The 25,275-nt window shown below is 40.8% G+C and overlaps 1 protein-coding gene across 5 annotated transcripts in view; it reads left to right on the plus strand.

The window, feature by feature from the left end:
- The first annotated feature begins 217 nt into the window (after nucleotides 1-217).
- Nucleotides 218-25,275, plus strand: part of LOC139464044 (uncharacterized) — a 31,036-nt gene continuing 5,978 nt past the window's right edge. Inside the window, exons 1-2 of one of the 5 annotated variants that reach the window (XR_011653088.1) lie at nucleotides 218-410; nucleotides 23,598-23,713. The gene's annotated coding sequence lies outside the window, so the exon portion shown is untranslated. Of the gene's footprint in view, nucleotides 411-2,212; nucleotides 2,288-3,173; nucleotides 3,257-16,847; nucleotides 16,869-23,597; nucleotides 23,714-25,275 lie in introns of those variants that run through there. The other 4 variants (XM_071245565.1, XM_071245567.1, XM_071245566.1 and 1 more) reach the window with 4 other exon arrangements.

Raw genomic sequence — 25,275 nt, forward strand, 5'->3', positions numbered from 1 at the left:
TGCTGGAGCATCACCCAGCACCACACCGGCAACATACCTCATCAGAGTGTCTTAACCTTATAGTACCTATTTCAACAAGCATATAATCCGCACACGACCGCTCGTAGCCGCTAGTACACGCATTCCGCATCGGAGCATTCATGTCTTAGTTTCCCGAATGCTGGCAAGGTCTTGGCGTCGAGATAGTCTGTGGTTGCATTTCATTGGTGCTCCCATCAGCTCATGCTCAACAACTGAAGGCTTGCGTGTCAACGTATGCATCTGCCTCACTTGACTGGCGAGAACACAAACACATGTTGGCTGAGCTTGTATAAAGCTCTGTATGTCTGCCAGCCACCTAGAAAGTTTGTAAACTTTGGCATTGTGTTAAGTCCCAAAGGAGTACCCGTTATCTACTGTTCTATCATTAGGTGAGTAGGAAGCTTTTGCTAATTATACCATATTGCATTCATAGTTTTGTAAGTGATTTAGTTTTTAAATTACCATTTTGCTTGTTGTGTATTTATAATGTGGCACGCGAATTATTTCGTCAATAGTATTAAGCATTATTTTCATAATTAATACTCTGTTTTGTCATGTGGGCATATTCAGATGAGAGTTTTTTTAATAATTTATGCAAATGAGAATTGTTTCGAATATATACCTTCATCAGATGTATGGTTGTCGCGAACCAGTGGGAAGTGGTGCAGTGCCCTGGTAGCCACAGAGGTACATACAAGTATCGACTGGACGTGACGTCAATATGTTCGCAGCAACAGGTTCAGCAGCTACGACTAAATATGTTTCCTATAAATCAACAGCCTGATATACACATGACATTTATCCCTGTAGGCAATTACTACATATTGTACACCGCTCCCTCGACATGAAGGGGTCCTATTATGTACACTGATTGCGCTAAACGTTCATAAAATAATCTTTTTTCTTAACTACCATTTAAACATACAAATAGTAAGTTTCCTAACGCTGTACAGCAGTACTAACTAAACATGATCACTAAACTTACCATACAAAGTCAATGGAATATTTGTGTAGACATTCATTGGTCAGTTTTCCGAGTGGTAACTAATATACACTGTTTGCACCGCCTTTTGTTGTTTGGTTTGTAAAATTCCTGTTGGTTGCAGAATGAAGGTTAAATATCTTTAATACTGATAATACTTATATGTTGAAAAATGTAGTTTTCCCGTTTTGTTAGAACACAACGTTTGTTTACGTTGCATGCACTGTTACGGCAAATGCCATGTAGTGTATATATGAAGTGGCTCTGTATACACAACAAACACAGTCTTGCAGTCTCATTACAAGCAGGTACATCCATTCATATTTTCAGGATGATTTTATACGGGTGAGGTGAGGTGAAATGGGGTTTAACGTCGCGTCAAAGATGATTGCACTTGTGTGTGTGTTTGGCTGCTTGTACTAGTCAGGACTGATGCCGATTTACAGTGCTAGCTCACTGAGATATCATGCCGCAGTTTAACATCAATACTCCACTAAGACACAGTATACTGACTCCGAGCCGACCAGTCCTTGTTTTAGCCCCTTTATGCCGAGCGCCAGACAGGGTAACAACAAGTACCATCTTTTAACGTCTTTTGGGATCGAACCCCGGACCTTCCGCTCTCCGCGGATGCGGTCAATTCTACATGGATGGATATGACAACAATACATTGAAACGGTATTAACTTGGTTTATCGTATAGGACCATAAGAGGCTATGGGTCATGTAGAATCCCCATCGACAGTATGGTATAATATAGAAACTCGCTTGTCTCGCACTCTGGATAAGTTGACACATAACTGTTATGGTTGTCGGTATAACTTACGTTCAGCTCGTTCATTCATTCCGTTGGCTAAGGTGGCCGCATATCGTGGGTTCGAAGACAAACATCGCCCGATTATGACCGTTGGTTTATCACCACGATACGTGCTCGAAAGTTGTCATACAGACCAACGACCAGCAACTACCTTAACGTGTTTCCTCTGAACAAACGGACTTATCGCTATAAGAAGGATACACTGATAACTATCACTGGTTGAACACGCCCCCGCACAATGATCCACAGAGCATGTTGTTACCACAGTGCGTCAGGACAGGACGCAGTAAATGTTTTCGCAGAGCGTATGGATGCACCTATAAACTGTTGAGTATCACACTTACTCATCAGTGGGGGCACAAACTGTGAATTAAACAATCCATATAAGGGTCGCCATGGCAGCAGAACCTCACATACATACCTATACATGTAGGTTGTAACATCATAATAGACATGTGTGTCCATGAGGTAAGAAATTCTCTTCTCATTGGTAGTCGGCAAAGGGCACATGTATTGAATGTAATCTAGCTTGTATGCTATAACCATGCATATGTATAACTGAGTATTACTAGCGTCTACGAGGTGGCACCGATGTGCACATGACTATAGTGAACCTGAACGCGTGAGATAAGAGACAATGTCATGTGGACCTTTAGTCTATGATATAGTTTACATGACATTTCTGTGTCTATTCTAGGTGCCTAGATTTACCTATATTTTATCATACTGTCTGGTTTGGAGACCTAGGTTTAAATCATGTGCAGTTTGTCCAATGCTTTGTTTTGGAACCACAATATAGATGGGATGGAGGCGTAGTTCAATAGTCCCGATAATAATGTCAGTAAAGAACACATACTGGGTCTGTGTCATTGCTGGGACTTGACCTTTAGTTGTTATTGCTAATTGGTTCGAATCCCTAATCGGCCCCTTAATGATTCTTGATATGGCAGCACCGTGTCACCTGTTATTGATATTATGTTCGAATCCTACATTCGCCCCATTTATGAATCCTGCAGTGCCAGTAATCATGTCAAAGTGGTTAAACATGTAAGAAATGTGTCACAGTGGGCTTATTTCACCTGACGCTAACATTCCGTGATAGATTCTGATCAAATCGGCGTTCCGTCATCATTAACCCACATGTAAAAGTTCTAGTTGTTGTATATGTATAATCCACGTTTTCACAAATGCACATATATCTGTACTTTTCAGTTTCAAATTATTAGAACATTATTACGTAGCATGCATTAGTCAGCTATTTCAATCACAGCATATGCCACATTATCACGAAGCTAGCATGGGAGCATGTGCAAGTGTGTCCAATTAGCGCCACATGCACTGAATGTACGAGATGGCTACTTTCCCATGCGAGCAGCTGTTCAAGCAACAGTGCTACGGTGGGTGTTTGTTTTCTTGGCTGGCTGCATCGATTTCACGGTAAGAAAAATCGAAAGTGTATGAAGATAGGACGTATAACAAGCGATGTAGATATGAATGGACTACATGCTTTCTGTTATGATAAGGGACCCAGGCTATCGAACTGAAAATATTTATAATCTGGAAAGGACGATGTTTTGTGATGGTCCGTTTGGTCCTTTACTATTGTCACTTTTCAAATAAACGTGTTATTTGTGTTCGAATCTTCGGGGTGGTTATGTATGCCTTAACCGCAGCAGAGATTCGGGAGTGCGTGGTTACAGTCTCCACAATTCGACATGCATTGTTGTGTTCGTTGAGCTTTGTTAAGGTTGGCTGATCGTGGGTTCGAATCCAGATTTGTCCCAAATATGAACCTTGGTTTGTTGGCGCCATGCATATACTCATGGGTTTATCCATAGCGGTTAAGGTGTACGACCTGGTTTTCTTCCATGTTACACTGCTGTATCAGAATTGAAATAGTGTTCCAAACGGCGTTAAACCTAACAAATTCACACATTCACTCATCCAAAGGCGTGCGGACGTTTAGAAAATGTTATGAAAATTATCGGACGTGATCCTATGGTTAGCGGTTAGATATTTAGTGATATGTGTCAAATGAATGTTTCCGGGGACGTTTGTCTCATATCTTAACATGAGCAGGTTTGGTGGGCGTAGGGATGTAATTAGGGTATATAGGTAAACATACTAATGCTGCTTCTCCAGAATAAAAAAAACCCCAATATGATCTTAACTCAATTTCGTCGAGTTTATGGGTTTATGAGTTTATGAGTGAGTGAGTTGGGTTTAACGCCGCTTTTAACAGTTTTATGAGTAAGGTATAGTGTTGTTGTCCATTAAAGACTACACAGAGTACGTTATACCAGCCTAGGTCAATAATTTGTCTACATTGATTGTCACTTATTTACAGTGATCTTTTGGTAACTGTAGTTCGAGTTATCCGAACTTCGACACAAAAGTGGACCACAGGGTCGACAGTAGATCATCGAGTCAATAGTGGACCATAGAGTCGATAGTAGACCATAGAGTCGATAGTAGACCACACGATCGATAGTAGTTCATAGAGTCGATAGTAGACCACACGGTCGATAGTAGACCATAGACTCGATAGGAGACCACACGGTCGATAGTAGACCATGGAGTCAATAGTAGACCAAGGAGTCGATAGTAGACCTTAGAGTCAGTGGTAGAGCCGATAGAAGACCTCTCTGTCGATATTAGTCCAGAAAGTAGATAGTAGACCATAGAGTCGATGGTAGACCAAGGAGTCGATAATAGACCATATAGCCGATAGTAGACCTCACGGTCGATAGTATACCTTAGAGTCGATAGTAGACCATAGAGCCGATAGTAGACCATAGAGCGATAGTAGACCTCACTGTCGATAGTAGACCAGAAAGTAGATAGTAGACCATAGAGTCGATAGTAGACCACACGGTCGATAGTAGACCATAGAGTCAATAGTAGACCAAGGAGTCAATAGTAGACCGTGGAGCCGATAGTAGACAACACGATCGATAGTAGACCATAGACTCGATAGGAGACCACACGGTCGATAGTAGACCATAGACTCGATAGGAGACCACACGGTCGAAAGTAGACCATAGACTCGATAGGAGACCATAGAGTAAATAGTAGATCATACAGTCGATAGTAGACCATAGAGTCGATAGTAGACCATAGAGCCAATAGTAGACCATAGAGCCGATAGTAGACTATAGAGTCTATAGTGGTGTTTGTTTTATTCTATATATCCTGTGTGACATCGCTGACGTGCAGAGACACAATGCAACTAGTAGATCATAGCGTCAATGATATACCTTAGAGCCGACAGTAGACCATAGAGTCATTAGTGATTCTGCCGAGACAATACGGTTCCATCGTCTTAGAAGATGTACCGGGAAAATAATTTCGAATTGAAGACATTCAGCTGCATTAGAGAAATCCAACGGCCTGTGTATATATAACACAACAGTTAGTTCACTGACAATGTAAACTATAACTACACAGACACTCCCATCCAGCAAACTGATCCTTAACCTTGGCCTGGATGTACAGGTTCCCTGACATACCACTTGTCATGTTGGTAATAAGTGTCTGCCTGATAGATTTGCAGCCAACGTGTCCTTCACATTCCCCCATAATGACGTGGCAGCTTTGCATTGCATCAATAACGCACATACTTTCCCCATGTAGCGAGATGATACATCTTTTTCACATGTTCACATGGTAGAAGAAACGTTCCTCTGAAATTTCTAAATTAACAGTTGGACATATTTAAGCCTTACCTATACATTTAGTGCGGTCTTGAGCCTACGACATGCAACTGATGACTGAATGTCCAATTCTCATTCTCATGAACCACACAACTATTGTGTAATGTATACCTACTCTATACCCAACATTTATCAGATGTAATGCGGCACATATTAATAGCAACAAAACCCTTTCCATATTCAGAAGAAATCTCTGCCAAAAGCAGAGTCGATTGTACGATTCCGACTATATCATTAGCATGTGTTTATGAATCACTATCAAGTCGTGATGATACCAGGTGTTCGCGAAAGGACGTATCCTGCCACAACTGTGGCAACAGTCATAAACACACATGCAAAGGCAAGTCAATTGTTCACCCGAAAAACACGGGAATATATGGTACAAGTGAAAATAGGGAATTGCATCGGGCATCATTCTTGTCACTGATGAGTCAAATTTGAAATGTCCTCCACATGACTACCTACCATAAAACCTTTTGAAGTTTATCTCAATACAAAAAGACTTGTATTTAGCTATTAAATGCCGAAGCTAAATTAACAAACCGTGACAATTGCAAGTACTTATGGCTTCGTCTAAAACCTCGTCCATTTGGCTTTACACAATGAATACATCTACAGCTCATTCTGCTTGCACTCATTCTGCCTACACTCACTCTACCTACAGCTCATTCTGCCTGCAGTGGCACGCATTCTGCCCACTCATATAATCCTGCCTGCGCTCATTTTGCCTACAACCTCTCAATTAAATGAGATAGTTAATTTGTTAATACATTGACAACAGATACAAATTATCATTTAAGAAGATGTTCATTCTCATTTTTTATTTGCATTGCATTCATATCAGTATCAAACATGATATCACATGACAAGTAATTATACATCTATGTCCATTTGTGTAACATTTGTATCATATTGTTTTATAATTTCTGTTAAAGGGATTAGTTTATAATGGGAATCGAAGGACGTGTGTTCAGTGAGCATTCAGACACGTGAAACTGATCCCCTAATATAACTAATTAATGTATGTGTATTATAAACTGTAGGCAGAATGAGGGTAAAATCTGGAAATATGTCTTGGTGTTGTTTTTTTCCTAAATAAGATGTACAACAGTGTGAAAGGGAAAGATACTTTGAAGTATGTCCTTCTTCGTCTGTTTTGAGCTACTCATACCGTTATTGTCGGGAGGAGGATACACTTGCCTTACATAACGCCGTGATTTGTAAACACACTTTGTTACCATCCGACCGGTCCATACAGTGTATCTTGCTTCATGTGATAATACTCAGGAACGATATGAACCCACCAGAAGTTATCTAAAATAAATCATATCAGTCAAGTACAATGTATATCACTTCAATTTCAATCAGTTTTGGGGGGTTTCAGAAAACAGTTTCGAAATATATTCTTTACATAACGTCATGGCGCCTTCCTTACAATTTCTTTTAACAACGGATAAGGTTTTCTCGTTATAATTTAATCACTTCAAAGTCGAATTACCGAAATTATGTTTGTCTGCAAACAACAATTCTAATCGCCACCGATGATTATCATATCATTATGGTTAGTAGATGATTTCCAGATTGCAACGTTATTCTTAACTGCACGTATTAAAGGCTTCGGGAGACTTAGTGTATATTGCCTTAACCTAAAGAAACACTCGCCAGTCGTACATCCCTGGAGTAAACCAACAGCGAATGCCAGGATTTATAAGCACCAGAACACAAACAGACACATTCACCAACTTCCCCAAACAGACGTTTTTGAGGTTATGATGTGACCTATTGAGACAGCAAGCGTTAATTATGGGGAGTGATGTACTGAGGACGTCTGCATCGGGCGCAGCATGAAACGGCATAACGCCAACAACGTCATTAGGAGGGCAACGTCACGCTGAGTGTCCAATCATCAGTTGGTGAGCACGTAAATCTTCACGCAAAGAAATCTGTTTACTGTACGCATATGCAGAAAAAGCACTGCAGGGATCCAAATGCAGCTTTTTGTGATCGTTATCCACATTAACCAGTGCTTGAAAATGGATGCCTATAAATAATATATTAATCGTTGTTCGTCAGCTGCACGAGCACCTGCCTCAATGCGTCTGCCAACATGAATATATTCATAGCGTGTCCTGTACCTCGGATAATCATCCCTGTATGCACATTAGCATCCCTTCGTCTACATTGTATAAAGGTTGAACGTAACTAACTGGATATGCTAAACTTGCAAAATACATACACTAACAGTATTGATTTCGGGATTTCGAATTACATAAGTCAACAGAATGAGTCAAGTCCATTCTTGAAGTCAAATCTTTTAGTTCCGCTTAGGCCACTAGCCATATACAATGTACATATGAAATAGTGTGGTACTAGAAAAGGATTCACAGATTTACGGGTGTTTCATAATAACGTCTTCTGTCAAACCTGTTATACAGGTATTCACATAGTTTTCCAAAACCAATTGTTTCAGAGAGTCAATGTTGTTTAACGATCCATCGAGCAATATTCCAGATAGATCAGCCCTTAAGTTTTCGAGTTTGGACCAGCGGTTGATAGCATGAGCACGTGCCACATTATCGGCGTACGAGGAAATATTTCCTAACCCTTCGATCCACAGTCTAGTCGTGAGCGAGGACATTATACGACACAGAAATAGTGAAATATTGTTAACAAAGTCAAACTGAAGTCAAATTCACAGAAACTATTTAAAATAAGGGTTATGAAAGAGACATTTAAAGAATACTCCGATTTTGAATATAAAGGACCAAGAAGACATGTGGATTAACAGAGATTTAGAAGCAAGTTATGTGAGCTTCCTCAAACGCTATCACTGATTCAGAACGTCAGATGCAAGGGCAGTGATGCCAGCTGGTGTTGCGAAACGGTTAATTACCTCGTGAAAGTAAGGTCAAGGTCAACTTTACATAGGACTCGGATTCCAACATCCAAATTCTGCTGCCACATAGTTTCCTACATTGCTTTTTTAGTCTTTGAGTCTTTCAGTGTGTGAAAATCCTATTATCCATGGTGTGTATAATGGCTTTTGTCAATTAGATAAACAAAAAGTTATTTGATGGTTTATAAAGAAGAACGTATGTTTTCGACATTTCTACTTCCCTTTCGACATACATGAACTTAGTTCATCGGTAGATAGAATAAACAGCTAGACGGAACCTAAGATGTGAAGCTTTGTTATGACAATCCCAGCCATTCATGCGGAGACAGGTGGAGATGCAATCTGGTATGCGACATACATCAGGAGTATGTGTATAACATTAGTGTCGACTAAATCCCCGAGTACACACAGACGACAATCGAATCCGACAAAGAAGTATGCACGAAGGAAGCCATAGAGATATAATTATACAAGTCTGTTGGTGACTGGTACCTATTGGTGTTAATGTGGACGTCAGTGGACATGGGCATAAATCAAGATTCATACTGGCGTTACGTATTGAAAGATATAACAATTTAGCTCCGCGTGTATGAGTGCGTGCGTGCGTGCGAGTGTGCGTGCGTGTGTGAGATTCGATGTGGTGTAAGTGTGTGTATAAATTTGAGAGAGAGAGGGTGTCTGTGTGTTTGTTTGCGTTCGAATTTTTGTTGTTGCTAGAACCATTAAGCAATCTCTACATATGTCGTTCCAACATACATCGTTGCCAAATATCGCCATGCAGTGGCAGTCGCTGACTGGGGCTTGTACATGGTAGGACCTCGGGAGTGGGAGTCACCACATTCCGTCAGAGAGTGATACCAACTGCCTTCAGTCCCACCTCACTTCACTCCCGCTAACTTACAACATACAGACGCTGCAGGAATGGCGTCTCTCCAGTAATCGCAATATGTCATTGTGGGTGTATATGCATGTATATTTCCTGATATAATAAATCTATCACATGATCACATACCACGTTTCAAGAGAACTCGGTCCTTGTCAATAATCTGTCGTTGTTTAGAGGACACATACAAATACACAGATCCATCCACATGGAAACCAAGGGCTGGTTATGACTCCAGCGTAATTATTATGGCGTCATATAATTTACAAAAACCAATAATAAGTGTAAAATCTACGCTGTAAATAAATTGAAAAGCTACAGACAAGTTGTCACAGTTGTTTAATGAGTAATCGGAACGTTTAGAGTGACGGCGTGTTTTTCTGATTACCCGATTCGGCCTATAACTAGTACAGTTATAACGCTCGGCAAATCTAATTATATAACTCAGAGAGATTTGACAACAACCCAGTCTATATAAGTCTATATCACCCCGCGACATACCATTATGATGACAATGATTTGTGAATAACTTGTATAACTACCACATGAGGCCTAATGTTGTCATTTACACCGCGGCTGGGTAATAAACATGACCAATCGACACTCCAAAGAGGAAGAGAATTAACACGGGGAATATAAAGGTAACAGCTCATTCTGCCTGCAGTTTATAATACACATAATTAGTATTATAATGGTAACTGATAATAAAATAAACCCTTTGACGCAAATTAGTTTAGACCAGTATATATACTAGAGTCAATGTGTACAATCAATGTTCCCTGTAGCATTTGCTCATGGCTAAAAGACAGAGAGTCGCATATGGAAGACTGTTCCGTGAGCTGAGTGAAAGTGTTGAGGAGAAGACTGAGTCCAATCCTAGCTGCCACAATCCGAGCTGCCACAATTCTATCTGCCACATACCTAGCTGCCACAATCCTATCTGCCACAATCCTAGCCGCCACAGTCCTAGCTGCCACAATCATATCTGCCACAATCCTATCTGCCACAATCCTATCTGCCACAGTCCTAGCTGCCACAATCCTAGCTGCCACAATCCTATCTGCCACAATCCTAGCTGCCACAATCCTAGCTGCCACAATCCTATCTGCCACAATCCTATCTGCCACAATCCTAGCTGCCACAATCCTATCTACCACAATCCTAGCTGCCACAATCCGAGCTGCAACAATCCGAGCTGCCGCAATCCGAGCAATTGCTGATATATTTTTCCAGACAGCGATGCCCGAGGATGTTTTTTTCCACTTCAATCAATGCCTTGTCAGCATGTTTGCCTCATGTGCCCCTTGACCAAGCACAAGATGTATCGCTTGAAAGTTTGGAGGAACGCTCATATCATTTGCGGAGGGTTACGGAAATTACCGAGTAGGTGAACATCAGTCGATGGTTACTTACCATTCAAAGCAAAGTTGTGGAACCAGCATGGCAACATTGGACCGCGAACCAATAATCTTCCTGGGAGATGGCACTCCAGGTTATCCCAATCTCTGTCAAAAGCCCATCCTAGTGTGTTTGAACTGATTAATATGTTCAAGACAACAGAAGAAGGCGGTCGAAAACCAATGCATGTTTGTTATACAAATGAAAGACGTTGACACAAATGGACATACATGTATAATCAGTTATGATGTGATATCATGTATGATAATGATATGAATTCAATGCAAATGAAAGAAGGGATCGGGTGGTCAGACTCGCTGACTTGGTTGATGCATGTCATCGATCCCAATTGCGTGGATTGATGCTCATGATATTAATCACTGGATTGTCTGGTCCAGACTCGATTATTTACAGACCGCCGTCATATAGCTGGAATATTGCTGAGTGCGGCCTTAAACAACAAACCAACAACCAACCAAATGAAAGAAGAGATTAAAAATATCCTAAAATGATAATTTGTTTCTGTTGTTTCAATATGTTAACAAATGGACTGTCTCATTTAATTGAGAGCTTGGTCAGCTTCTTTCAGTGTAGGCAGAATGATGATAGGCAGGATTATTTGTAGGCCGAATGAGTGCCGCTGAAGGCAGATTGGGTGTAGACAGAATGAGAAGTCACCATTTCCAAAACATGTCTGAATAACACTTGTAGGTTGAATTTCAGGTTTTCAAATTATTTTTTAAAATGTAAAGGTACCTCTTACCATTGAAAGTGTCAATAAAACCTTTCATTTCAGAAGATATTAATTTAAAACAATAGTTAACTTGAACATGTTAGGTTCAAAGCACGTCCGTTAGCTGCAGGTTTCTCTAACCTCTCAGCCAAAGAAGAAAACACCGTGACATAAATAAAAGCGACAAAACCTTTTCCAATAATCAAACGAAAAGTTTAACATACTTGCTAAAACGATTGCCAGCAACAATCCCCCGAATTTGATCTGAAACAGACGCGGAAAATCTGCTACGTATGCCATGAGTCACATTAAAATAAATCCACATCAATAGCACAGTCTAATTACCCATGACTTTATTTCGCCCATCTCAGCATGTCGAGCATCTAGGGATTACGTCATGAAGTGCAACGTACCGAAACAAGGCGTCTCACTGTGCTATCCTAATGTCACAGACCTAGTACTGTTATTTTCGATGTTCTCGTATATCAGTAAGAATGTTTTTCCATACGCTTCGGGCCAGCCTGGAATATACATCAAACATATATTCTTTTTATTTCAAAGTTTTGGGTAAGGAATTTATGCCCAAAGAAAATGTAATGGCGACAACTGCGATGTAGGAATGCAACTGCAAGTGTCTCTAGGTGAAATGTCTTTCTGGGAATGAGGCATTGACTGATGTTTTCTGTTTACTTTTATTCTATTTCAAGACGACGCTTCGTTTACATCCTCCATGTAACGTTTCGATTTAGCTTCATGGCTCTTGTTTCCCAATTAAGATGTAGCTCAATACTGTTAGTAAGGCATCGGTACTCTTTGATCTGCCAGTCTCGTTTAAACGTTTTATGGGTGATGTGAATGGGGTGAAAGTCGCGTTCGAGATTTTCTGCACTTTTCGTGTGCGTGTGCGTATGCTTGTGCGTGTGCGTGTGCGTGTGCGTGTGCGTGTGCGTGCGAGTTTAAAAAATATTGCCTTTTCATGATTTCCAGCGCTGCACTTACTTTTACACTCATGTTTGACAAGGTATGATAATAACAATATTTTAGTGTCATTGATTTGCTCCTGATTAATTACACGTTACATATATATATATATATATATATATATATATATATATATATATATATATATATATATATATATATATTAGCATGCGTCCAATGCGTGAAGCAAGTGTGGGTGGTTTGGTTTTAGGCCGCTTTGAACAGTATTTCAGTTATACATGTATATATCACGGCGTATCAGCTTAGTGTGGGAGGACAGCCCAGAGTGATGCAGACGTTTACCACTACCACAAGGGATGTGGTGCGGACAAACTAACGATCATATTTCAGGCGAATCTGCATTCAAACCAACACTAAGCCGCGGATCCTGGTACAAATCATTCATAATGAACACTTTCATTCTGTGGGATTTCTATATGGACGCCACTGCCTGTTGTTGCATCCACAGTTGACACAGCTTCACTGGAAGGGCAGCATACGTCATGGGAACATGGGAACATATGTCCACCGCGACATCGTCAGTACCTCACGGTTCGTGTAAAACCTGTTCCTACATCAATACACGGTTCGCCCCGATTATGTTTCTAGGTTTGTCAGCACCATACCCGTGCTCGTTGGTTTCACCGAAGTGGTAAACGTCTGAGACCTGCATCACTTGGGGCTTTCCTCCCACATTAAGCTGACACGCCGCGATATAACTGGAATACTGTTAAAAGCGGCGTTAAACCCAACTCACTTACTCACCCGTCAATACACACCACCATGCTGTGTAGTCGCTATGTATTTGTAATTATAAACAAACAAAAAAGTCAACGCCAGAGAATAACATAAACCTACACTTAACATAGCATACGTTTTTGTTCAATCAATCTATTATTAAGGGCAATTAAAATCTCCCAAGCACAACTGCTGAACTTTCAAAATTGTATATATACTGATACAATGCTATTCTTCATACACTTGATCACCATTGGAGTAAAAGGCAAAGTAGCGATGAAAATGATATAAATGGATCACTGAAAATCAGTCATGACACCAGGTAATCGCGAAAAAAGTAAGCATGTACTGCTCTACCGGTGGTACCCGCCACTCACACAATTTGCATAAACCAACCAACCAACGAAACAACCAACGGCCTGGTTACAGCGAGTAAGTAAGTGAGTAAATGTTGCTTTAAGCCGCATCAGCATTATTCCGGCTATTCGCGGCTATGGTTAAAGCCAAGGAAGCCGGCGAGTACCCTACAGCTTGCTTCATACATGATTGCTTTAATGACATTCAATGGCAGGGGGGCACGGGTGGCCCAATCGTCTAAGGCGACGCGATTCGCTGTGCAGAGGCAAAGTAGCGATGTGCAGAATTGGGCACGCCAGAAACCTATGACTGTAGGTTCGAATCCCCGTTCGCCCCGATTATGTTTCTAGGTTTGTCAGCACCATACCCGTGCTCGTGGGTTTCACCGAAGTGGTAAACGTCTGAGACCTGCATCACTTGGGGCTTTCCCTCCACATTAACTTGACACGCCGTGATTTAACTGGAATACTGTTAAAAGCGGGGTTAATCCCAACTCACTCACTCACTCACTTCAATGGTAGGGGTCGCCAAAACGTTCATGTACGGAGTAGATCTCATCTGACCTTCCATAAGTAATTATTCACAGCCTCATTTCATCAGCTGACTGATACCCACGCGTACCCACTTCACCGTAAGCCACCATACGTATTCTCGGGTAATCAAAGAACGCTGTGTAGACAAACCTTTGAAGGTGTATTGAGGTATTGGTTTCGTGGACTAATAAGCCTGCGTGTTTAGATGACAACTCGGTGGCTGAATACCAGCACTTAAAGAGGTTGCATTTAGCCAGTAATGATCAACATAATCACATCTGCAGACTCGCAGGGCGCAGTGCTTTGTTAGCATTTAACGTTAGAGAAACGCGGAGTGGTCTTGTTTCCTGCTTGTCTGATTGCGATCTTAAACCGCCTCCCCGGGAACAACGTACAGTATGACACACTAAAGTTTCATTACTGCTTAACTAACTGACAACGGCGTACGAAAATTGTCGAACGTCTTGAACATTTCAAGTGTATATGTAGCCTTGCTCGAAGGTTGTATTGTAAGAAAAGTCCATGTTTGTGTAGTAATTTTATCCTCCTAATAGGCAAGTCTAGATATGTGGACAGTACATTTGCACAAGTCGCTAAGACAATAATTATTAGTTTAGATCATAATGTATAGATTATGTAAATAAGAACAAGTTGTCCCTATACGAGACATGAGTTACTACACATCCATGGACTTTTCTTTCAGTACAGACTTGGGGCAAGGCTAAGGAGTCCTGTCTCTTATAGGGACAACGTGTTCTTATTAATTACATAATCTAGACAGTATTAAAGAAGTTGTTATCCATAAAAAGTATTGTGTCTATCTAATAATTATTGTCTTAGAGTCTTCTGCAAGTCTAGTGAACATATAAACCTTTAACGAATGCCACGAGACAGACGAGTAATTTCATGCCTTTCCTTTGTGGGTCAAAGTCGTGAAAGTCAAGGTTTCTCTTAATAACATGGGTACGTACGTTATGCCGTCTTATCACATTATCTGACAGTTCGTCTGGCGCGTATCGCAATTCTTCATTTCTTAAAAAGAAATGTGTACCAATGACACGAAACGGGCTCATTTTTCACTGATTTCCAAGAGTCATCCTCATCATCCTGCACTCCGTAGGATGTATGCGGTAGTACATCAGATAGATGTTTGTTAACGTCTGTAAATTGCATTGCTGAAACTGCCTTTTTCCTATATTTCACTTACACTTAGTGAAATCTCTCTCACTCAGTGAACTGTTTTAGTGATGGAAGTGATATAATGCGATGTGCCAATTTGGGGCTTAAAGGGCAACACGTTAATAGACATGGTTTCAAAACAGGATGTAAAGAAGTAAGACCTATTTGTACAATTACCTTCAAGTTTTCTTTTGACACTGTATTTATGAAAAAGGGACATATATTTTCACGGCACTTTCCGGCTCGCGTTAATGTTCTGATTGGCAGTATCTTGACATGTAATATTTATGTCCACCCTGAAAGATGAAATGATAAAACAGATTGAATAGTGAGTGAGTGAGTATGGTTTTACGCCGCTTTTAGCAATATTCCAGCAATATCACGGCGGGGGACACCATTCTTCCCACGTCGGGAATCGAACCCGGGTCTTCGGCGTGACGAGCGAACGCTTTAACCACTAGGCTGCCCGACCGCCACAGACTGAATAGCAAATGATAGCTGCTGAGACGTTTACTGAATGTTGTTACTGTATCTCCATGCCTGTTTACACTTTCCACCTGAAGGTCTATCGTCATACCGTAGTCATCTACATAAAGATTCGTCTTATAATTATCACCTTATGGTGAGTAGATACCGTTTAATTAAGTAAGAGCGGCAAAAACCATTTCAGTAATCAGGGTACTAATAAAAGCGACTCTTTCCATGTTAAAAACAAATGCCTTTGCACTTTACCTCAAGGTGCGTGTATAGGGTTTCAAACTAGTTTTATATTACAAACAACAGAACATCTTTATCTGGAACATGTTTAAATAGTCTTATTCAATGAGGTTTCAAGGAAACACGAGCGTCTTTGTCCGCGGACAACATTTGCGACATCATCAACAACATTGGCGACATCATCAAAGTTCAAGTCTTTACATCCACTTGAAGATGATAATAATACTTCTTGTCCAACTGTGTATTCAATTTTTATCGTGTATATATATTTTTTCTAATGCACCTGTGTTTAGTTTTCATGAATATAACACGCTGACTTTGACAGCGGTAATTCTTGAACCATTCGGTCGTGCTGTGGTGAAGTGCGGCGAACACATGTATTGAACCAATTTAGATCTTAAGATTGTGTATTCAAATAATAAGTTCTGTTCATGTTGATACTTCACGAATGACACTTGTTTAGGTTACCTTCAAAATGATTATTCTGAGAAACGTTAATTTATTATTCTACCATGAATTTGGAAATTACTTGATTCTGATTGGTCAATCTTGGTTTCAAATTGATTTAAGCATAGACAAACTCATCTGACCCGTTGCAAAATGTTAGTCTAGCTACATACAGATACTCGCCTCCAAACCTACACCGTCTCTCCCTGTAACAGAGAGACAGATGTTCCCGGGGGTATGTGAGTACACGCTAAAATAATGTAAGCCACGGGGGTCTCTCCACACGTGTATGCTTCTGTGCTTTCACGTCTTCATAGACAAACACTACTTAAAGTCATCATGCTTGTCAGGGACGTATTTGAAGCTTGTCGTTCCTCGGCTGCATCAACAAAGTTGGGGTCCTTGAGTGGGAACGTTTCTATTTCCTATTGTGTCTGTTGCCGTGTCACCCTTTTCACAAGTGTGTAGGTATGGGTAAGTGTTTAGTTGTTGTTTAAATAAGGTTTTCGTCTTTGTTGAGCTGGTGAAGAAATTGTGAAAACTCTGTTTATGTTTATATGGAATGTTCTGAGACTGGCTCCACGACGTGAATAGATGTGTTTTTGTTTCAGTATTGTTTCATTTACTCGCACTGGTAACTGTGTAACAGTTAACCTTTGTTTCTGTGGAAACCGACATAATGTGAACTACGTGTGAAACTACAACATTGAAAAACATTATATAATGCCATGACAGATTAGCTATAGTAACATGAAGGAATCGCATATTCCTTAACATCTTTCGTACATATATTGTACATATATTTACATCATTCTATTTCATAGCTTTGCTTCACTCGTATTTTATACATTACACAATGCAGTTAATACTAACACTTAGTATGAATGGTGCCAACTAAAATTAAATTCTACTTCAACGTTTTATTATTAATTGAAACAGGATATTTGCGGCTTATAAAACGTGGTCTGAACCCATTTTATAGTGAATCATTTTGACATTTGCGTTTTGTGAAAACGGTAAAAAGTTAGACAATCTCGCGTTCCGGACAATCACTGTTGAAAAGTCTCCTACCATGTCTTATCTACCATCATGACGTCATTTAATGAAAATCATGTGGTCGTTTGAGCTGTGAAACCACGCTATTGTGGAAAAACCATAGTTTGGAAACCACGCTATTGTGGAAAAACCATAGTCTGGAAACCACGCTATTGTGGAAAAACCATAGTCTGGAAACCACGCTATTGTGGAAAAACCATAGTCTGGAAACCAAGCTATTGCGGAAGGACCATAGTCTGGAAACCACGCTATTGCGGAAGGACCATAGTCTGGAAACCACGCTATTGTGGAATACCATAGTCTGGAAACCACGCTATTGTGGAAAACCATAGTCTGGAAACCACGCTATTGTGGAGAAACCATAGTCTGGAAACCACGCTATTGTGGATAACCATAGTCTGGAAACCAAGCTATTGTGGAAAAACCATAGTCTAGAAACCACGCTATTGTGGAAAACCATAGTCTGGAAACCACGCTATTGTGGAAAACCATAGTCTGGAAACCACGCTATTGCGGAATGACCATAGTCTGGAAACCACGCTATTGCGGGAGGACCATAGTCTGGAAATCACGCTATTGTTGAAAACCATAGTCTGGAAACCACGCTATTGTGGATAACCATAGTCTGGAAACCACGCTATTGTGGAAGGACCATAGTCTGGAAACCACGCTATTGCAGAAGGACCATAGTCTGGAAACCACGCTATTGCGGAAAACCATAGTCTGGAAACCACGCTATTGCGGAAGCACCACAGTCTGGAAACCACGCTATTGCGGAAAACCATAGTCTGGAAACCACGCTATTGCGGTAGAACCATAGTCTGGAAACCACGCTATCGCGGTAGAATGATAGTCTGGAAACCAAGCTATTGCGGTAGAACCATAGTCTGGAAACCACGCTATCGCGGAAGAACCATAGTCTGGAAACCACGATATTGCGGATACCCACTAGTCTGGAAAACCCCGTTATTGCAGAAACCCGCCTTCCGGACAATTACTGTCAATAAAAGCTATTAAAAAATCCAAAATTGTAAGAAATTGATTGTACGAATTCCTCTTCATCATGAACATGTGTTCATGAATAGCTATCAAATAGTGATAATGCCAGGTGTTCGGTAACGGGAACATGTACGTCAAATAGGGAATTGCATCGGACACCATTTTTGTCACGGTTGTGTCAACTTTGGAAATATCACCCCATGTCTACTATACAGCCTTGTGAAAGCACTGCTGAGACCTTGAATGTAATAACCCTTAACAAATAGTTTTGAGCAAGAGTCGTGTAGGGACGTCTTACTTAGGATTAATTCTTTGCTCCAAAAGGTTTCAGCACGCTGGGTGCAAAGGTGCAGAACAGACCCGCTCCAGGTTCCTTGTCTCTTTGGAGAACTGAGGATGTTTTGAAGCAGGCCGGGCTGACTTTGTGGAGCGTTGTGTAATCTCAGGTTGATCTTGGTTTGACCACCATCACCCAGAAACTAAACAACAGTGAAAACAGTGAAAACATTTTAACGTCTCCTCCCTAATGAAGGCTCTGTGGGTTCCATCAGCTGGCACGATCCTGGCTTCGGTTTTTTCTAGGATTCCAAAGAAATTCTAGCCTCGTGGTAGACTAACTCCCTGATCTGCCGAGGAAATTGCGTGAGAATATCAAGGCTACAGGTCCTGGAAAACTCATATTTATTATGATATAATTCATAGCTAAAACGTTTTCATTGGTAGAGGTTAATTAAGTCACTACGACCTTGCTATGTAATTTCCGGCTTATTTTATCTATTAGCTATTCAAATGATTAACGATCCACTTAGCTCTTTAAGCTAGCTTAACGTTTAGTAAGTATAGTAATGTATATTTGAATCGGCAAACTCCGTGTATTTTGACATGAGGCCGGTTAAAACAGGTATTCTTGATTTTGTAGATGGGTTTAGTACTTCGAATTTTAAGTTTGTTTTTATTTTTATATTTCATAACCAATTCAAGTAGACCACAATTTTATTAGATAAAGACAATGACATAAAGAATGAGAGAGTTGGCTTCTGTTGTGTTTATTAGAAAATTAGCAATGAATGCCATTACTTTTCGTCGTGAATAATTTCACCTAAGTGTGCATCTTCGGGATATAAACTTATTTATTTATTTATGTATCAACATTTGGAATGCAATAAACAATTAGGGTCCGTCTGATTAGCATGGCTGGCCGGTGAAACTATTTTTATATATGGCCTTAGATCAACCAAGCTGTATACATACAAAGGAATTTGACATTCCCAAGCGCAAACATTCCGTCTAGATGGGAAATCGAGATAAAGGATACAGTATAGACATGGTGGATATATTTTACTCCCCTGTTATATAACTACAGCTGCAAAATCCATGAACAGGCTAAGAATATACAAATATCTTGACGATGTTCAGTAACAGGGTCATACTCTATAAACTTCGCCGTTGGGATTCCGGTTGAGATATAGTCCCCTGCCGCCATATAGCGGGAATATGTTGTGTGGGTTAAACAAGAAAACAAACAAACAAACAAACAAACAAACACTCTAAACTGGCTCTTGGTCACAATCACTAGTATTACTTCCACACATTAACATTTTGTATTAATTGAAACCAACACGTTTCACATAGTTGATCATGAAGGGACGCTGTCACGTCACAGAGGATACAAATACATGATGTAAACTATACAATGTTGTTGGGCAATTATCAGTTCCACTGCCTGTAGCTAGTCCTCCTGGATGTGCCACGTGTTTCCCAGGGGGAGGTTATCATGTGTGTTACAGGCAGCTGGTAGCGACATTACCCATGTTGATGACTGGACCTCTGGATCTTGTTACTTGATTAATAGCGGGCTAATCGCATGCCCACATCTATGCTTGTGGTTATCTGGTTTAACGCAATGGTAAACACTACTTTTTGTACTTCAGTCGTGCTTGTCTGATAGTAAACCGCATCCATGTTCAACTGCGCCGTACCTGTCTTCTATGATAAATCACGCGTCAAAAATAACCAACTGAGCAAATCGGTTCCTTCCCTCGCAGTGAATGTTAGCCAGTGGTTCCACACTTCCCTTACTATTTGGATTCGCTCGTTAACTCCAGAGCATGGGGGAGCATAGCGTATGTGGAGAGTGTCAATGTAGGACAAGTATGTATACCAGAAGAACTATCTCTAAAAAGTACTATTATCAACACAACTACTAAAGAATAATAACTCTGAAACGATAACAACAGTTGTTGTTGTTGTTATCATTTCAATGGGACCCGTGAAGATGTCGGGATAGAATAGATCTTCAGCAACCAATGCTTGCCGTTAAAGGCGACTATGCTTGTCGTAAAAGGCGATTAACGGGATCGGGTGGTCAGGCTCGCTGACATGGTTGATGCATGTCATCGATCCCAATTGCGTGGATTGATGCTCATGATATTAATCACTGGATTGTCTGGTCCAGACTCGATTATTTACAGACCGCCGTCATATAGCTGGAATATTGCTGAGTGCGGCGTTAAACAACAAACCAACCAACCAAAAAATTTCAATGTTTTAATTAGCCTTGGCGTTGCAGTGCACATGGTTAGCCCTTGAACTTGCAGTTCGTATGATAAGTCTGAGCGTGGATGTATATATGATTAGTGTTACACCTTGTAGAACATATATTAGTCTGGGCATGAATATATATATATATAGATATGATTTGTGTAATCACGTTCACTACATATCATTAGTCTGGACGTGAATGTATATATGACTGGTGTTACACCTTCCAGAGTGTATGATTAATCTGGGCGTGGATGTATCAAGATTAGTGTTCCATCTTGTAGTGCGTATGACTAGTCTGGGCGTGGATGTATATATGATTAGTGTTCCATCTGGTAGTGCGTATGACTAGTCTGGGCGTGGATGTATATATAATGAGTAGCGCCTATGGTTAGTCTGGGTGTGGATGTATACATGATTAGTGTTCCGTCTTGTAGTGCGTATGACTAGTCTGGGCGTGGATGTATATATAATGAGTAGCGCCTATGATTAATCTGGGCGTGGATGTATACATGATTAGTGTTCCGTCTTGTAGTGCGTATGACTAGTGTGGGTGTTTTATACGTTGTAGTGTTTCTTTGATTCTGGTTGGTAATTCTCAAATGGGATTATTTATTTACTAATTTTATACATCTCTCTACCATTAATTAACATTTTTGTTTGCGCTTATTAAAACACTAGAGCAATATTTTATGCGTATATGAGAAAGCAAGAAACTGCTGATCATTGCTAAAACACATAGAATGTGATGGTTTTCCCCAGCTCTGTTTATCTATATGCAGGTGTTTCTGTGCCTGTGTGTGTGCAAGTAAGACTGAAAATTGCTGCTGCTGCACAAAACACACATACCTATGCATGTACTCACAGAGGTTAATGCATGTATATTGGTTCTAATGGTTGTATACACAATGGCCTAACGTACATGTACTAGGTAAGTCTAAACAGAATGTTTGCATTCTTTGTAAAACTGTTTTTAACAGCTCGTGTTACAAGGAATATATGGATTTCGTATACATTGCAGAGTAATGTCAGAGTTGTGTAATGCACATGCTTCCAACTATTGAGAATAATATAGGCATGATCATCACATGGTTAACATTGAAGTAACATAATACTATCTTGCATAACCGACTTCTGAATGCCACTCAATGAAGGAACAAATAAATGTATTGAGTGTTTGAAATCATCAAAAGATGTGATAAAGATGTGATAAAGAAAGGTTTTCGTGAAATGATTTGATGATTTGTCAAAACCACCTTGTAACTTATAAAGGGCGATGAGATTATTTGGTGTTCCCTGTTCTTGAATAATCCCTCATGCTGATATTTGTGTGCCCCGAGAGCCACGTGGTTTGACTTCCGCAATGTGCAAGCTGTATACAGCCGCATGTACGTAACAGGAACGCCAGTGTTACACAACTGTCTGCCTTTCCATGGAGGGATACGAACCATACGATTCTTATCCGTCTAAAGGTGGGATGGCATTATCATTACATTCTCGGCGCGATATCATCCGCGTCGCTTCATTTATAAGCGCCGGTGGGTTGTCTGGTAAATTTTCGCTTGGGTGCCTTGCCCGGTTGCCAGAGCGTGGACACAGCTAACTGTTTACATAACAGAGACACGTTAACATTTTTATCTGAATTTTATATATTTACATGTACTAACGAAATAAGTAACTGTGCTTCATATAAAATGGAGTAAATGCTGTGATATTGAAAATAAGAACATAATATATGATAATTAGACTCATCAATGCTTTATCGTAAAAAACAATATTGATAAAAAACATGCCTGGTAACAGGAGGCAGAGCGACACGTCCTTAAAAAGGGGCGGTGCAGTGTCAATATTTGGGGTGACTCACCACTTGCGTGCATACAAGTGAGGCAGCAGCGGCGCATTAAAGACACCGGGGCCCACTTGCATAAGGCGATCTTAGCGCTGCGACTATTGTGAGTCTATGTTAAAGTGTGATCTGTTACGATCATCTTAACGCTACGATCGCTTTGTGCATGTAGGCCCTGATGATTGAAAACGATCTAGGGGTTGTTGTTCATTGTCAGCTAAAAATTGGCTCAAATAAGTTGGCGATACCGGCTGATTTTGATCCTGTCGTATGCGTCGATCCATCTTATCCCAGACAGGCGTGGCAATACAGCAATGTTATTCTGCTTCAAACTTGAAGTCTGTATCGTGTAGGACATGAGATGACTTCATGAATATGGATAAAAAGATGCATTATTTCTTTTCAGAATAACTTTGTTTTTATTGAACTTTAAATGAAGCAGTTATTTTTTTCCATGAATATATGGGGATACATTTTGGGACTTCGGCTGAGAGCAAATACTATCCAAGCATTGACGTTTTTCATTTATACTACTCAAAAGAAGTAAAGGGCCATCCGATTCTTTCATGCTACTATATTTAATTTGTCATGAAATAACAGGGTAGTCCTCAATTGCAACTTCTTTTGAGTAGCATATTTGATCAGTATTGATTTGCAGTTTTATATGGTTATGCCTAATGTATGGAAGTCAGAGGATGATAATCTCTATATGAAGCACATACAAATGGTTATGAGGAAGTTTGTTTTAACTCCGCTTTCAGCAACAGCTTAGCCATACCACGATAGGCCCAGGAACAGTTCAGCCATATCACGATAGGTCCAGCAACAGTTCAGCCATATCACGATAGGTCCAGCAACAGTTCAGTCCTACCACGACAGGTCCAGCAACAGTTGAACCATATCACGATAGGCCCAGCAACAGTTCAGTCCTACCACGATAGGCCCAGCAACAGTTCAACCATATCACGATAGGTCCAGCAACAGTTCAACCATACCACGACAGGTCCAGCAACAGTTCAGCCATACCACGACAGGTCCAGCAACAGTTCAGCCATACCACGATAGGCCCAGCAACAGTTCAACCATATCACGATAGGCCCAGCAACAGTTCAGCCATATCACGATAGGTCCTGCAACAGTTCAGCCATATCACGATAGGTCCAGCAACAGTTTAGTCCTACCACGACAGGTCCAGCAACAGTTGAACCATATCACGATAGGCCCAGCAACAGTTCAACCATATCACGATAGGTCCAGCCACAGTTCAACCATACCACGACAGGTCCAGCAACAGTTCAGCCATACCACGACAGGTCCAGCAACAGTTCAGCCATACCACGATAGGCCCAGCAACAGTTCAACCATATCACGATAGGCCCAGCAACAGTTCAACCATACCACGATAGGTCCAGCAACACTTCAACCATATCACGATAGGTCCAGTAACAGTTCAACCATATCACGATAGGTCCAGCCACAGTTCAACCATATCACGATAGGTCCAGTCACAGTTGAACCATACCACGACAGGTCCAGCAACAGTTCAACCATTTCATGATACATCCAGCAACAATTCAACCATATCACGATAGGTCCAGCCACAGTTCAACTATACCACGATAGGTCCAGCAACAGTTCAACCATTTCATGATACGCCCAGCAACAGTTCAACCATATCACGATAGGTCCAGCCACAGTTCAACCATATCACGATAGGTCCAGCCACAATTCAACCATATCACGATAGGTCCAGCAAAAGTTCAACCATTTCATGATACGCCCAGCAACACTTCAACCATATCACGATAGGTCCAGCCACAGTTCAACCATATCACGATAGGTCCAGCCACAGTTCAACCATATCACGATAGGTCCAGCAACAGTTCAACCATTTCATGATACGCCCAGCAACAGTTGAACCATACCACGATAGGTCCAGCAACAGTTGAACCATGTCACGATAGGTCCAGCAACAGTTGAACCATGTCACGATAGGTCCAGCCACAGTTCAACCATTTCATGATACGCCCAGCAACAGTTCAACCATATCACGATAGGTCCAGCCACAGTTCAACCATACCACGACAGGTCCAGCAACAGTTCAACCATGTCACGATAGGCCCAGCCACAGTTCAACCATATCACGATAGGTCCAGCCACAGTTCAACCATATCACGATAGGTCCAGAACAGTTCAACCATACCTCGGTAGGTCCAGCAACAGTTCAACCATATCAAGATAGGTCCAGTAACGGTTCAACCATATTAGGATACTTTCAACAACAGATGGTGATACACGTTATGCGCATTCACAAGATTGTGATATACACAATACCTATATATAGAGATGAGACACAGTTAAAGCTTCTTCCGACGACGAATCACATTATGCGCAGTCAGTTTACACATACGGGAGGTGAAATACATGTTTCGTATACAT

Source organism: Haliotis cracherodii, unplaced genomic scaffold (assembly GCF_022045235.1).
Source record: "Haliotis cracherodii isolate W230 unplaced genomic scaffold, xgHalCrac1.p SCAF_16, whole genome shotgun sequence".
NCBI lineage: Eukaryota > Metazoa > Mollusca > Gastropoda > Lepetellida > Haliotidae > Haliotis > Haliotis cracherodii.